General features: G+C 41.2%; 1 long non-coding RNA gene across 1 annotated transcript in view; it reads right to left on the bottom strand.

Annotated features, from left to right (window-relative positions):
• LOC130540533 (uncharacterized) overlaps window positions 1-9264 on the bottom strand; it is a 29696-nt gene extending 20432 nt beyond the window's left edge. The window contains exon 1 of the long non-coding RNA XR_008954519.1: window positions 8832-9264. This is a non-coding gene — a long non-coding RNA (uncharacterized LOC130540533). The remainder of the gene's footprint in view (window positions 1-8831) is intronic.
• Window positions 9265-13075: the final 3811 nt, after the last annotated feature.

Below are 13075 nucleotides of genomic sequence, written 5' to 3'. Positions count from 1 at the left end.
ATGGGAAGTTGCCATTTCCATAGGTTACAAACTAGCAGAAACACCTGGAGACAGGCAGCTTCTCAAGGTAGAGCAGGAGGCTGGGGATGTCCTTCTGACCTATGAGTTCATCTATGTCAACTATACATTTTTAAGTGGTGCCATGAAATTCATCTTCATCCTTCTCCCTGTCTCAGGGGGCTGTGTTCATTCAAGAAAAATTAATTGTGGACCACTGTGTGTTTGACATGCTGATGGAAGACATAGTCCAGCCTCTGTTGCTTCCAGTGAGAGAGTTAGAATGGGCAATTGCAAGGCAAGGGGATGAATGACATCAAGGAGGTTTGGGGAGCCTAGATGAGGGGCCCCAAGTTCAAGCTGTTTGATCAGGATAAAGAACTTTCCAAAAAAGATGATGCTCCCAGGGGCTTAAAGGAAAGGCTAGACCAGGGTTCCTCAACCAGCACTGTTGACCCTGCATGCTAATTATTTGCTGCGGGGGCTGTCCTGTCTGCTGCAAGATGTTTACTGGCATCCCTGGCCTCTACTCATCCGATTCCAGCAGCATCCCCTGCCCCACAGTTGTGAAAATCACAAATGTCTTCAGAAATTAACAGATGTTCCCTAGGGACAAAATCACCCCTGGTTGAGAATCACTGAGCTAGACAGGAACAAGGCTGTGAGGAGAAGAAACAGACATGATACATTTGGGGAATTGCTAGCTACTTGATCTGGCTGGAATTCTGGGGGTATTTGCCTCTCATATAATTTATAAAGATGTGCCAGACATTGAAGTGGACATGGGGAATAAGTGAACAAAGGGAAAAAGGCAAACATGGATGCTGCTCTGTGGAGCTTATAGCCTGAGGGCATGCATGTAAAATAATTATGAAAGTTCTCATTTCATGACCTAAAGGGTCCTGTGTGGCCGGGCCTTTGCTACTTTCTCCACACCATGTCTTAGCATTCTGTGCCTCACTCACCGTGCTCCAACGACATGGGCCCCTTTCTTTCCTTAAAGGATTCAAGTGTTTGTGCTTCAGGGCCTTTGCCCTTGCTGTCTTCCCCAAGTAGAACGCACCCTTGTCTGTGTCTCTTCTGGCTGTCCCCTTGCTCATCTTTGAGGTTGCAGCTTAAATATCTCTTTTTCAGAGGGTCCTTTCCCAATCACGCTGCCTTAGCATATGCCTTATTCTAAGTGTGGATGGTTTTAAGAAGTGACATGATCAGATTTATATTTTAAAAAGCTCACTCCACAGTGTGTGGGATATGGATTGGGATAGCAGCAAAAGAAGAAAATGAGAAGTGGAGAGATCAATTAGGAGGCTGTTGAGGAAGTCCAGGCCAGGAATGGTGGTGACTTGGACCAGGCTATCCCAAGCCAAGAAGGAGAAGAATGGATGCCTTCAAGACTTATTTGGGGAATAGTATCCAAAGGCCTTGGGGAAGGGTGCAGGTGGGGGTAGAAGAAAGGGGTTTGTCATGGTGGATTCCCAAGTTCCTAGGAGGAGCAAATGTGGGTGGCTGTGCATTAACTGATATGGGGAAATTTGGAGGGTGATTTCCATATGAGTGTGTGTGTGCCAGTGTTTGTGTGTGAGCATGCATGTCTGTGTTGGACATGCATATCAGCATGTGTCTGCATGTAGACATACAGGCATAAGTGCTGGGAGGCAGGTGACAGAGGTGAGTTGAGACATGGTCAGTTCTAAATGCCAATGGCACATTTGAGCAGAGATGTTGAGTGGGAAGTTCATGTTATTTAGAAGATAAGTCTAGATTGGAAATGTAAATGAGAAAGTTAACTGCAAATAAATGGTACCATATTGAAAAACCACAACAGTGGATGGATGACACTAACTAGGGTGCTGGGGTAGAGTTAGGGTGAGCCCTGTGAAGTAGGGAGGAATGGAGTGAGGAGCATTTCTTAGGAATTTTCTTCAAAGTCAACAAAAATAAGAAAAGATAATTTTCAGGAGTGGTGAGCAGTGTCGAATGCTAAGGAGAGTTGGAGTGAGCTGAGGACACAGAGCATTTCATTTGATGCACGAGGTTGCTGACAGTTCTGAGGAGAGCAGTCTCAGCAACTGAGAAGGGCAGAGGTCAGACGGGCAATGTTCAGCAGCAGACATGAAACAAACTGCTGGAGGTAAGCATTGGACATCTCTGCAGGCAAGTCTGATTAGAAAGGAAAGCAACAATGGTTGTAGCTGGACAAAGATGGCAGAGAGACCAAGTTTATGCCAATGGAAATGATCCAATAGAAAGGAAGAGACAGATAAGGTGGAAAAATGGGGAAATCTAAGGAGAGGAGCCAAGCAGGAGAGAGGGGGCTGAGCTGACATGGAGAAACCGGCCTTGAAAAGGGCGGCTCCGAGCTCCTTGTTGCATGCAGATGGGCAGTTAGTCACATAGGGCTTTGGGGTCAAAATTAGGGAACTTGACCATCCATCCTGAAAACTACAAGGAGCTCTGGAGAAATCTGAAGTCAGATTTGCGTTTGTGAAGATCACTCTGGCGAAAAGGGTCAAGAGTGGATGACAGCCAGCATCGTTGGTGACAAGGGGTTCAGCTAAAGTGTGGGTGGCAGGGTGAATTCAGGGGAAATTTAGAAGATTGAACCATAAAGTGTGGCTAGTGTGTGATGAGGATGGTGAGAGGAAGGAATCCAGAATGACTGCTAGGGTTTTTTTCTGGGTGGCAAAATGTCGGAGCCATTTGCAGACAATAGAGAAGGAGAAGGTTTGCTTGGGATGCTGATAAACCCACCTTTGAAAAAGCTGAGCTTGAGACAGAAACATTCAGAAGGGGGCTACTCGTAAGGGTGTGGAGCTCAGAAGAGTGATCATCTGCCTGTATGTGGTGAGCTGTGGCCATGGTGCTTTCCATGGGCTTCATGTGGGATGCAATCCTTCTGCTGGTGCAAGTGCAGCAGGAAGCCATGAGGTCATCTTAGAAAGGGCATCAGAGGTGGGGATGATATCTTAACAGCCTTCTAAAGGTGCAGCAGAGGCCACAAACCTTTTGAATTTGGTGTGAAAGGAGCTTGAGGATCAGCAGGAAGTAAAAACAGCCCCAGTTTTATGAAACTCTTCTCGGAAGAGCTATCTGGTGTTTGTGGGGGCTTCATAGGCAGGTAAAGTCCAAGGGACACTGTAAGGGAAGGAGAGTCTCCTGAGCCAGAAATAGTGAGTACTAATGAGGAGAATAGTTTTATTTTTATTTTTATTTATTTATTTATTTTTTAATTTTATTATTATTATACTTTAAGTTTTAGGGTACATGTGCACAATGTGCAGGTTAGTTACATATGTATACATGTGCCATGCTGGTGTGCTGCACCCATTAACTCGTCATTTAGCATCAGGTATATCTCCTAAAGCTATCCCTCCCCCCTCCCCCAACCCCACAACAAAGGGAATATCACCACCGATCCCACAGAAATACAAACTACCATCACAGAATACTACAAACACCTCTACGCAAATAAACTAGAAAATCTAGAAGAAATGGATAAATTCCTCGACAAATACACCCTCCCAAGACTAAACCAGGAAGAAGTTGAATCTCTGAATAGACCAATAACAGGCTCTGAAATTGTGGCAATAATCAATAGCTTACCAACCAAAAAGAGTCCAGGACCAGATGGATTCACAGCCGAATTCTACCAGAGGTACAAGGAGGAACTGGTACCATTCCTTCTGAAACTATTCCAATCAATAGAAAAAGAGGGAATCCTCCCTAACTCATTTTATGAGGCCAGCATCATCCTGATACCAAAGCCGGGCAGAGACACAACCAAAAAAGAGAATTTTAGACCAATATCCTTGATGAACATTGATGCAAAAATCCTCAATAAAATACTGGCAAACCGAATCCAGCAGCACATCAAAAAGCTTATCCATCATGATCAAGTGGGCTTCATCCCTGGGATGCAAGGCTGGTTCAATATACGCAAATCAATAAATGTAATCAAGCATATAAACAGAACCAAAGACAAAAACCACGTGATTATCTCAATAGATGCAGAAAAGGCCTTTGACAAAATTCAACAACTCTTCATGCTAAAAACTCTCAATAAATTAGGTATTCATGGGACTTATCTCAAAATAATAAGAGCTATCTATGACAAACCCACAGCCAATATCATACTGAATGGGCAAAAACTGGAAGCATTCCCTTTGAAAACTGGCACAAGACAGGAATGCCTTCTCTCACCACGCCTATTCAACATAGTGTTGGAAGTTCTGGCCAGGGCAATTAGGCAGGAGAAGGAAATAAAGGGTATTCAATTAGGAAGAGAGGGAGTCAAATTGTCTTTGTTTGCAGATGACATGATTGTATATCTAGAAAACCCCATCGTCTCAGCCCAAAATCTCCTTAAGCTGATAAGCAACTTCAGCAAAGTCTCAGGATACAAAATCAATGTACAAAAATCACAAGCATTCTTATACACCAATAACAGACAGACGGAGAGCCAAATCATGAGTGAACTCCCATTCACAATTGCTTCAAAGAGAATAAAATACCTAGGAATCCAACTTACAAGGGACGTGAAGGACCTCTTCAAGGAGAACTACAAACCACTGCTCAAGGAAATAAAAGAGGATACAAACAAATGGAAGAACATTCCATGCTCATGGGTAGGAAGAATCAATATTGTGAAAATGGCCATACTGCCCAAGGTAATTTATAGATTCAATGCCATCCCCATCAAGCTACCAATGACTTTCTTCACAGAATTGGAAAAAACTACTTTAAACTTCATATGGAACCAAAAAAGAGCCTGCATCGCCAAGTCAATCCTAAGCCAAAAGAACAAAGCTGGAGGCATCACACTACCTGACTTCAAACTATACTACAAGGCTACAGTAACCAAAACAGCATGGTACTGGTACCAAAACAGAGATATAGATCAATGGAACAGAACAGAGCCCTCAGAAATAACGCCACGTATCTACAACTATCTGATCTTTGACAAACCTGAGAAAGACAAGCAATGGGGAAAGGATTCCCTATTTAATAAATGGTGCTGGGAAAACTGGCTAGCCATATGTAGAAAGCTGAAACTGGATCCCTTCCTTACACCTTATGCAAAAATTAATTCAAGATGGATTAAAGACTTACATGTTAGACCTAAAACCATACAAACCCTAGAAGAAAACCTAGGCATTACCATTCAGGACATAGGCATGGGCAAGGACTTCATGTCTAAAACACCAAAGCAATGGCAGCAAAAGCCAAAATTGACAAATGGGATCTAATTAAACTAAAGAGCTTCTGCACAGCAAAAGAAACTACCATCAGAATGAACAGGCAACCTACAAAATGGGAGAAAATTTTCACAACCTACTCATGTGACAAAGGGCTAATATCCAGAATCTATAATGAACTCAAACAAATTTACAAGAAAAAAACAAACAACCCCATCAAAAAGTGGGCAAAGGACATGAACAGACACTTCTCAAAAGAAGACATTTATGCAGCCAAAAAACACACGAAAAAATGCTCACCATCACTGGCTATCAGAGAAATGCAAATCAAAACCACAATGAGATACCATCTCACACCAGTTAGAATGGCAATCATTAAAAAGTCAGGAAACAACAGGTGCTGGAGAGGATGTGGAGAAATTGGAACGCTTTTACACTGTTGGTGGGACTGTAAACTAGTTGAACCATTGTGGAAGTCAGTGTGGCGATTCCTCAGGGATCTAGAACTAGAAATACCATTTGACCCAGCCATCCCATTACTGGGTATATACCCAAAGGACTATAAATCATGCTGCTATAAAGACACATGCACACGTATGTTTATTGTGGCACTATTCACAATAGCAAAGACTTGGAACCAACCCAAATGTCCAACAATGATAGACTGGATTAAGAAAATGTGGCACATATACACCATGGAATACTATGCAGCCATAAAAAATGATGAGTTCATGTCCTTTGTGGGGACATGGATGAAATTGGAAATCATAATTCTCAGTAAACTATCACAAGAACAAAAAACCAAACACCGTATATTCTCACTCATAGGTGGGAATTGAACAATGAGAACACACGGACACAGAAAGTTTTATTTTTAAAAAATCAGTATGGGAGAGAATTGAAATAAGGCATAATATCTAAGCTCTGAAATTTCAGCCTGTAAGAGACAAGTGTTTTTAAGTGCTAAATTCTGTATTCTAAGGGCAAAGCATCATTTTAAACACTTTATGAGTAGTAAATCATTCAGTGCTCTCCACAATCCAATGAGGTGGATCCTACTATTGTCCATGTTCTGTTGGTGAGTAAGCAAAGACCCTACAAAGGTCATATGGCTGGTGTACACCAGCTTGGCTCCAAGCCTATGTTCTAATTGTCACACAGAGATGCAAACTTCAGTGTAAAGACAGATGCAAGGTATTTAGGAAAGCAAATATGTCAACTGCACAGGCTGCATTTTCTTTAGATTAAGTAGCAGCAGCTGCAGATGAAGAGAAACATGATGAGTGTTCAGGAAAAATGAAAGATGACAGCAACCTCGGGTAAGCAAACTATTAATGTAAAGGATAACTTCAGCTGACACGGATGGAGAAGAAGAGAATAACATTATTCTTAAGGTTGTGACTTGTTCTTTAACTATAACTGAAACTCAACTGAGTTAAACATTCATTTGTGGTTTAGACATAATTTTGCAGATACCTGGGACCTCACAGACAGGAGTAAGGGAAATCCTTCCAGAGGTGTCAGGGGACCTCAAACATTTTAAATTGTGAACCACTTTAAACCCTTTATTTTCCCAAACTATAGAAGATGGAGCTTATGTTATAAAACCTACATAAACCTCATAACAAAGCCTGAAAAAGATGGCACTAAAAAAGTAGGCAATATGTCGATCTCACTTATTGACACAAAATAATAGTTAATCTAGTTTAACAGACTACAAAAACAATAATTCACCATGACTGGCCTGGCATGGTGGACTCACGCCTGTAATCCCAACGCTTTGGGAGGCCAAGGGCAGGTGGGTCGCTTGAGCCTAGCAGTTTGAGACAAGCCTGGGCAAAATGGCAAAACCCCATCTCTACAAAAAACAAAAAATACAAAAATTAGCTAGGCATGGTGGTGCGCATCTGTAGTCCCAGCTACTTAGGAGACTGAGGTGGAAGATGACTTGAGCCTCGGAGACTGAGGCTGCAGTGAGCCATGATTGTGCCACTGCACTCCTATAGCCTAGGCAACAGAGTGAGACTGTCTCAAAAATAAAGAGTATTTCATCATAACTCAATTTGGGTCATCTCTTGACTAAAGATAGTTAAAAATTATTAATTCTAACAGTGCTTTGTATTGAAAGAAAATTCTTATGATTTTCTCAGTAGATATCAAAAACAATCAGAAATAAACCAATGCACTTATGGTCAGTTGATTTTTCAAGAGTGCCAAGATAATTTAATGGGGGAAAGAATAATCTTTTCAGCAAATTGTGCTGGGACAACTGGATATCTGTATGCAAAAAGGTGACATTGGATCCCTACCTCACAATATATATTAAAAAAAACCCCTAAAAATCAAAGACTTAACTGTAGTAGTCAAAACTATAAAACTCTTAGAGAAAACATAGATGTAAATTCTGAGAATTGAAAACATATGTCCACATAAAAACTTGTACATGAATATTCACAGCAACATTATTCATAATACACATAATTCACCTAATACAGAAAGTAAAAACAACCTACATGTTTATCAGATGATGAAAGAATAAACAAAATATAGCATATCCATACAATGGAATATAGTTCAGCCATAAAATGAAGAACTGATCCCATGTTATATACGGATGAACCTTGAAAACCTGTGAAGCGAAAGAAGCCAGACACAAAAGGCAACATAACGTATAATTTCATGTCAATGAAATATTCAAATAGGCAAATTTATAGAGACAGAAAGCAGATTAGTGGTTGCCAGGGATTCAGGGGAAGGGGAGGAACGGGACAGACTGCTAACAGGTATGGGATTTCTTCTTAGGGTGATGAAAACGTTCTGGAATTAGTGGCAATGGTTACACAACTTTGTGAATATGCCATAAACCACTGAATTGTAGTATGTGAATTCTATCTCAATTTAAAAGACTTATAATAAGTACAACAACCATTCCTGTAATAAGTTCCTTAGAAACTAAGAATAAGATTTTTTTCAGATAACATAGAATATCTCAAACAAAAGAGCAAAATATCTACATGTACTTCCATTAAAATCAGATAAAAAATGTCATGTATTACAATTTTTATTTGACATTGTTCTAGAAGTTACAACCAATGCATAAGACGTGAAACAGAAATGTTGTATACAATAGACAGAAAATCATTTTCAGAAAAAGATAATATACTTTGAAAGTGCAAATGAATTAATTAAAATCATGGAAAAAATAATCAAAGGATCAATATATAAGATGGATTTCAAGAACTTCCTTTTATATTAGACATGACTAATTAGGAAATAACATGGAAAATATTCCATCCACTAGATAAGTAGCTATTAACAGAAATATTGCAAGAGTGATGAAATGTCTAAGTGATTATTTTTAGTTAGTAATTGTTGATAAATTTTATTTCTTTTGTAGTTTTTATTATTTTATATTTTCTATATTGATCAAGTATAGCTTTTAGAATAAAAAGGCAATAAAACATTTAATCAAGCATTACTTTGTGTGCACCTATACTCTTAGCTACTGGGGAGGCTGAGGTGGGAGGATGGCTAGTACCAAATAGGTAGAGGCTGCAGTGAGCTATGATTGCCACACTGCACTCCAGCCTGGGTGACAGAGCAAGACCCTCTCTCTAAAAAAAACAAACAAAATATTACCTTAGTAAGAAGTGGCTTTGGGGACCTCCTCAGTTCACACTTGCAGTCTGCAAGCCATATTGTAAGAACCCCAGCTCTTAACTTCTTAATCCTTCGTTCTTCAGAATTAAATTAGCTTTAATTTTAAGAGCACTTTATAATAGATGATGGCCCAGCCAACTCAAGGCAATTAAATTACATCATTCTTTTTGAGATGTGTCCTCATTGTTTACCAAGGGTGAAAGCTATGAGAGGAAGATCTTGAGAGAGAACCAGGGTGGGAACTCAGTTGACAGAGGGTAAAGATGATGAGTCTGGGGACGGAAACAAGATGGCATCAACAGGACCATACAAGAAGAAGTGGAAGTTGAAGAGAATGAAGGAAAGATGAAGTTCAATAAGGCAGATAGAGGTGGGAAGAGAGAAGTGGCAGGTGTTAAGAATAACATGTAATGCTTTGACCTGAAATGTGACATCACAATGGGGTCCTGGAAGGGGGATTGTGGGGGAAAACGAGGGTCATGTCAAAGATGGTGGAGTCCTGACAGACCTTTCATGAGAGTTTCTGTGGTGCTCAGTAATGGGTTAAATTGTGTCCTCCCAAAATTCGTATGTTGAGGGCTGGGCATGGTGGCTCACGCCTGTAATCCCAGCACTCTGGGAGGCCGAGGTGGGCGGATCACTTGAGGTCAGGAGTTCGAGACTAGCCTGGCCAACATGGCGAAACCCCATCTCTACTAAAAATACAAAAATTAGCTGGGCATGGTGATGGGTGCCTGTAGTCCCAGCTACTTGGGAGGCTGAGGTGGGAGAATCACTTGAACCTGGGAGGCGGAGGTTGCAGTGAGCTGAGATCATGCCACTGCACTCCTGCTTGGGTGACAGAGCGAAACTCTGTCTCAAAAAATCATATGTTGAATCCTAATCCCTAGCACCTCAAAATGTGACTGTATTTGGAGTTAAGGCTTTTAAAGAGGTAAATTCATATGGGAGTGCCTAATCCAATATGACCAGAGTCTTTATAAGAAGAGGAGATTAGGACCCAGGCACACACAGAGGGAAGACTGCATGAAGACACAAGGAGAAGATGGCATCTGTGAGTGGAAAAAAGAAGCTCAGAAGAAACCAACACAGTGACACCTTGATCTCCGACTGTGTCACAGAACTGTGAGACAATACATTTTTTATAGTTTAAGCCACCTGGCCTGTGGATTACGGCAACCTGAAAAAATGAATATAGATTCTGAAGAGCAGGAGACAGAGACAGGAAGACAGCAGCCACAAAGGCTCAGGGAGGTCCACATTTCAGGTAGGGAGGCTTCCCAGGTGGGGTCCTTAGGGGCACAAGCACGTGGTGAGCACTCTGTCCACATTTGTTGATGTAAATGCTGGTAATAGCATAAATACATTTGGGAGCAAGCAACTCACTTTTGGTGAACACAGGGTGGTCTCTGGCCTGAGCACAGAGGGTGATGTGGGCACATGTCAGAAGGTTTTGCAGAAAGAGTCAGGCGTGTGGGGATGTGGTGCTACTTTCAGCCTCAAATGCTTCCCTCCCTGTGACCAGAAGGTCCCACAGAAAAATGAGCTGGGCACAGGGACAAAGAGGATGTGCTGAGCTGTAGAAAAGACAGAGTAAAGAGATTCATGAAAATGTCAGGTCTACAGCCCACAGCCTGGGTACCAGAAGCCAGAGCTCATGTGTGCACGTGTGTGCATACATTTGTGTGTGTGTGTGTGTTACCTGCTGCTCTGCACTGGGCCATGCTAACACCTAGCTTGGGCCAAGCACAAGGACCCTGTGAAGAGGCTCACAAATGACTCCTGACTCCTGAGGATTTATGTACCATCTGCTGCTGGACTTACTGCAGTCCCTCCAAGCACACCCTCAAGGACTACTGAGCTGGGGTGCCATCAGTCTTGGGAAAAGAGAGTGAGAATTCCCTAAAGCAATGTTTGGCAAACTTGCCTACTATTCTTTTCAAAGGCCAAGAAACATTCCTATGGAGCCTGCCTTGACTTCAGTTATTGCTGTGGAAATAAAGCAGCACAAACACAAACAGCTAAGCTTATAGTTGCTTTACAAGTGCAAAACAAAAACCAAATGTGTAAATTAAACACAATTGCAAACAGCAATAAAACTCAAACTAACAACATTAGTTTAATGTGACTATGGGTGTTTGTGAAACCGATTTGCCTCTTCTGTGAGTATGGAACTGAATGCCATTCAGATTCTCCTGATGGGTGATGGGCTCTCATGCCAAGGGCTGGGAAGTGAGTCAGAGCCTTACAGGAGTCGCATGCTGATAGAGCTTGATGCCTTTACCTCCATAGGAGTCAAACTGCCACGTGTGTCAGACTAGCTCATCCTAGACTTTGGTTACAATCCAATGCTTCTCTAACACTTTTAGTCTAGACTTGCTCCAAGCTGGGAGTCTTTGTGTCTCTGTAGAGGACTTACAGAGGTCTTATTCCCTTATTTCTAAGTTATTAAGAATACAGAATGGGAATTTCCCTGAAGCCTAAGTCTTCTGCTTGGATTCACAAAACATCAGAACTGCATTTACTGTAACATCTTTGACATGGGGAGGAAGCAATTTATAATTAATAGTACCTTACAATAGATGAAATAATGTAATATGTATGATACTGATCAATAATTACATGATGCCTATGAGCAGCATATATATAAAAACACTGAGATATCATAAAAGTAATAAACAAGTTTTAGTTTTAAGTTTTACTTCGAAAAAAATGAAAACTTACAGAAGTTGCAAGAATAGTACAATGAATTCCATATGCTCTTTATCTAGATCTACTGACTTTCCCATTTGCCTCTCTCTCCCTGTGTCTCTGTCTCTCTTTCCATATATATATTATACAATACATATTATAGATAAACTTGTTATTTTTGCTGAACCATTTAAGAGTAATTGACAGTCATTCTATTAACACCAGATACTTCAGTGTGGATCACCTAAGAACAAGTGTAAAGGCATTCTCTTTCATAATCATGCTCAGGAAATGTATGTAGTATACAATATAGTCCATTTGCCAGTCATACCAATAATGTCCTTTTTAGCATTTTTTTCCTGATCCCACATCAAGGATCTAGGATCATACGTTTCACTTAGTTGATAAGTCTTTTTAACCTCTTTTACTCTGAACAGTTCTTCAGTCTGTCTTTTGCTCACTGAATGTTCAATAAAAGTAGAAGGCATGGACTGAGATTTTTAGTCTTATACATCAGTGGTCAGTTCTAAGATGTTTTCTTTGTGGTCAGTTTTATAGACATCTGTTTGGTTCCTAGTCCCTCCCTCATTTCAATCACCTCCATCTGGAGCCTTCTAGGAATCTGGGGCCATGTCTTTCCATTTCCTGGGAGCTGGTCCAGGTTGCTGCATCCAGCCGGCCTGCAGAGCCCTTGGCATCAGCTCACAATCACGCCCCTCTATTGGGGTCACCAATGAGGTTGGTTAGAAGCTATTTCTATCTAGACATCCTGTCAGGCCTATAGCTTCACATTTCTGTACATTTCGGGAAAAACAGTGCAGTCCGTACTCCTTCCCCAGTTGTGCAGGGAGAAGACGGTGCTGCAGGTTTCATGTAAACTCTGCCCCAGGGGCCTTAGGCATATCTTTCTGATTGGATGGCTGCATTGTCTGTAACCACGATCTCTCCTCTTTCTTATCCTTTCCCTGCTCTCTCAGTCACAGCTGATAACTGCTTTTCTCTAGAGTGAACTCTCTTTTAGTGGCAATTCAAGCATGTAGCTGACTGCTTTTAGCTGTAAAATGCCTGTGAACAATAGGGAGGAGCAAATATTCAAAATTACTTTTAGAAACCTAGACTGAAAAAGTAACACTTGGAAATCTGCTAAACACCTTAGAAGAGGGGTGTTTCGTTTTGCTTGATGGTCTTAATTTAGGGATATATTTGCTGTGTGCAAGGTCCATTACAAAACCATGCTGTACTCTTCCATCTCTGACCCAGGTTCTAACAAACAATTGGATAATGAAAGAGGAAAAGCCCCGGCCTGCCAGGTGATAGCAGAATGCCCTTGTTGGAGAAAATCTGGATTTCTAAGATTCTTTCAGTGGCAACTGGTAGAATCGAGGATTAGTTGAGTAGGCTCTCCATATAGCTTAGTGTCCACAGGAATCTGGATCAACTTTAGAATGGTTTGAACACCCTCTTTTTATGAGGTAAACAAAAAATAGAATTGGATTGTGTTATTCTTCCAATTTGGTACAAAGTAAGACCTG

This window comes from Pan paniscus, chromosome 8, assembly GCF_029289425.2.
Source record: "Pan paniscus chromosome 8, NHGRI_mPanPan1-v2.0_pri, whole genome shotgun sequence".
In the NCBI taxonomy this organism is placed as follows: domain Eukaryota; kingdom Metazoa; phylum Chordata; class Mammalia; order Primates; family Hominidae; genus Pan; species Pan paniscus.
The sequence above is the reverse complement of the archived record's forward strand: the minus strand, read 5'-3'. Positions and strand labels throughout refer to the sequence as shown.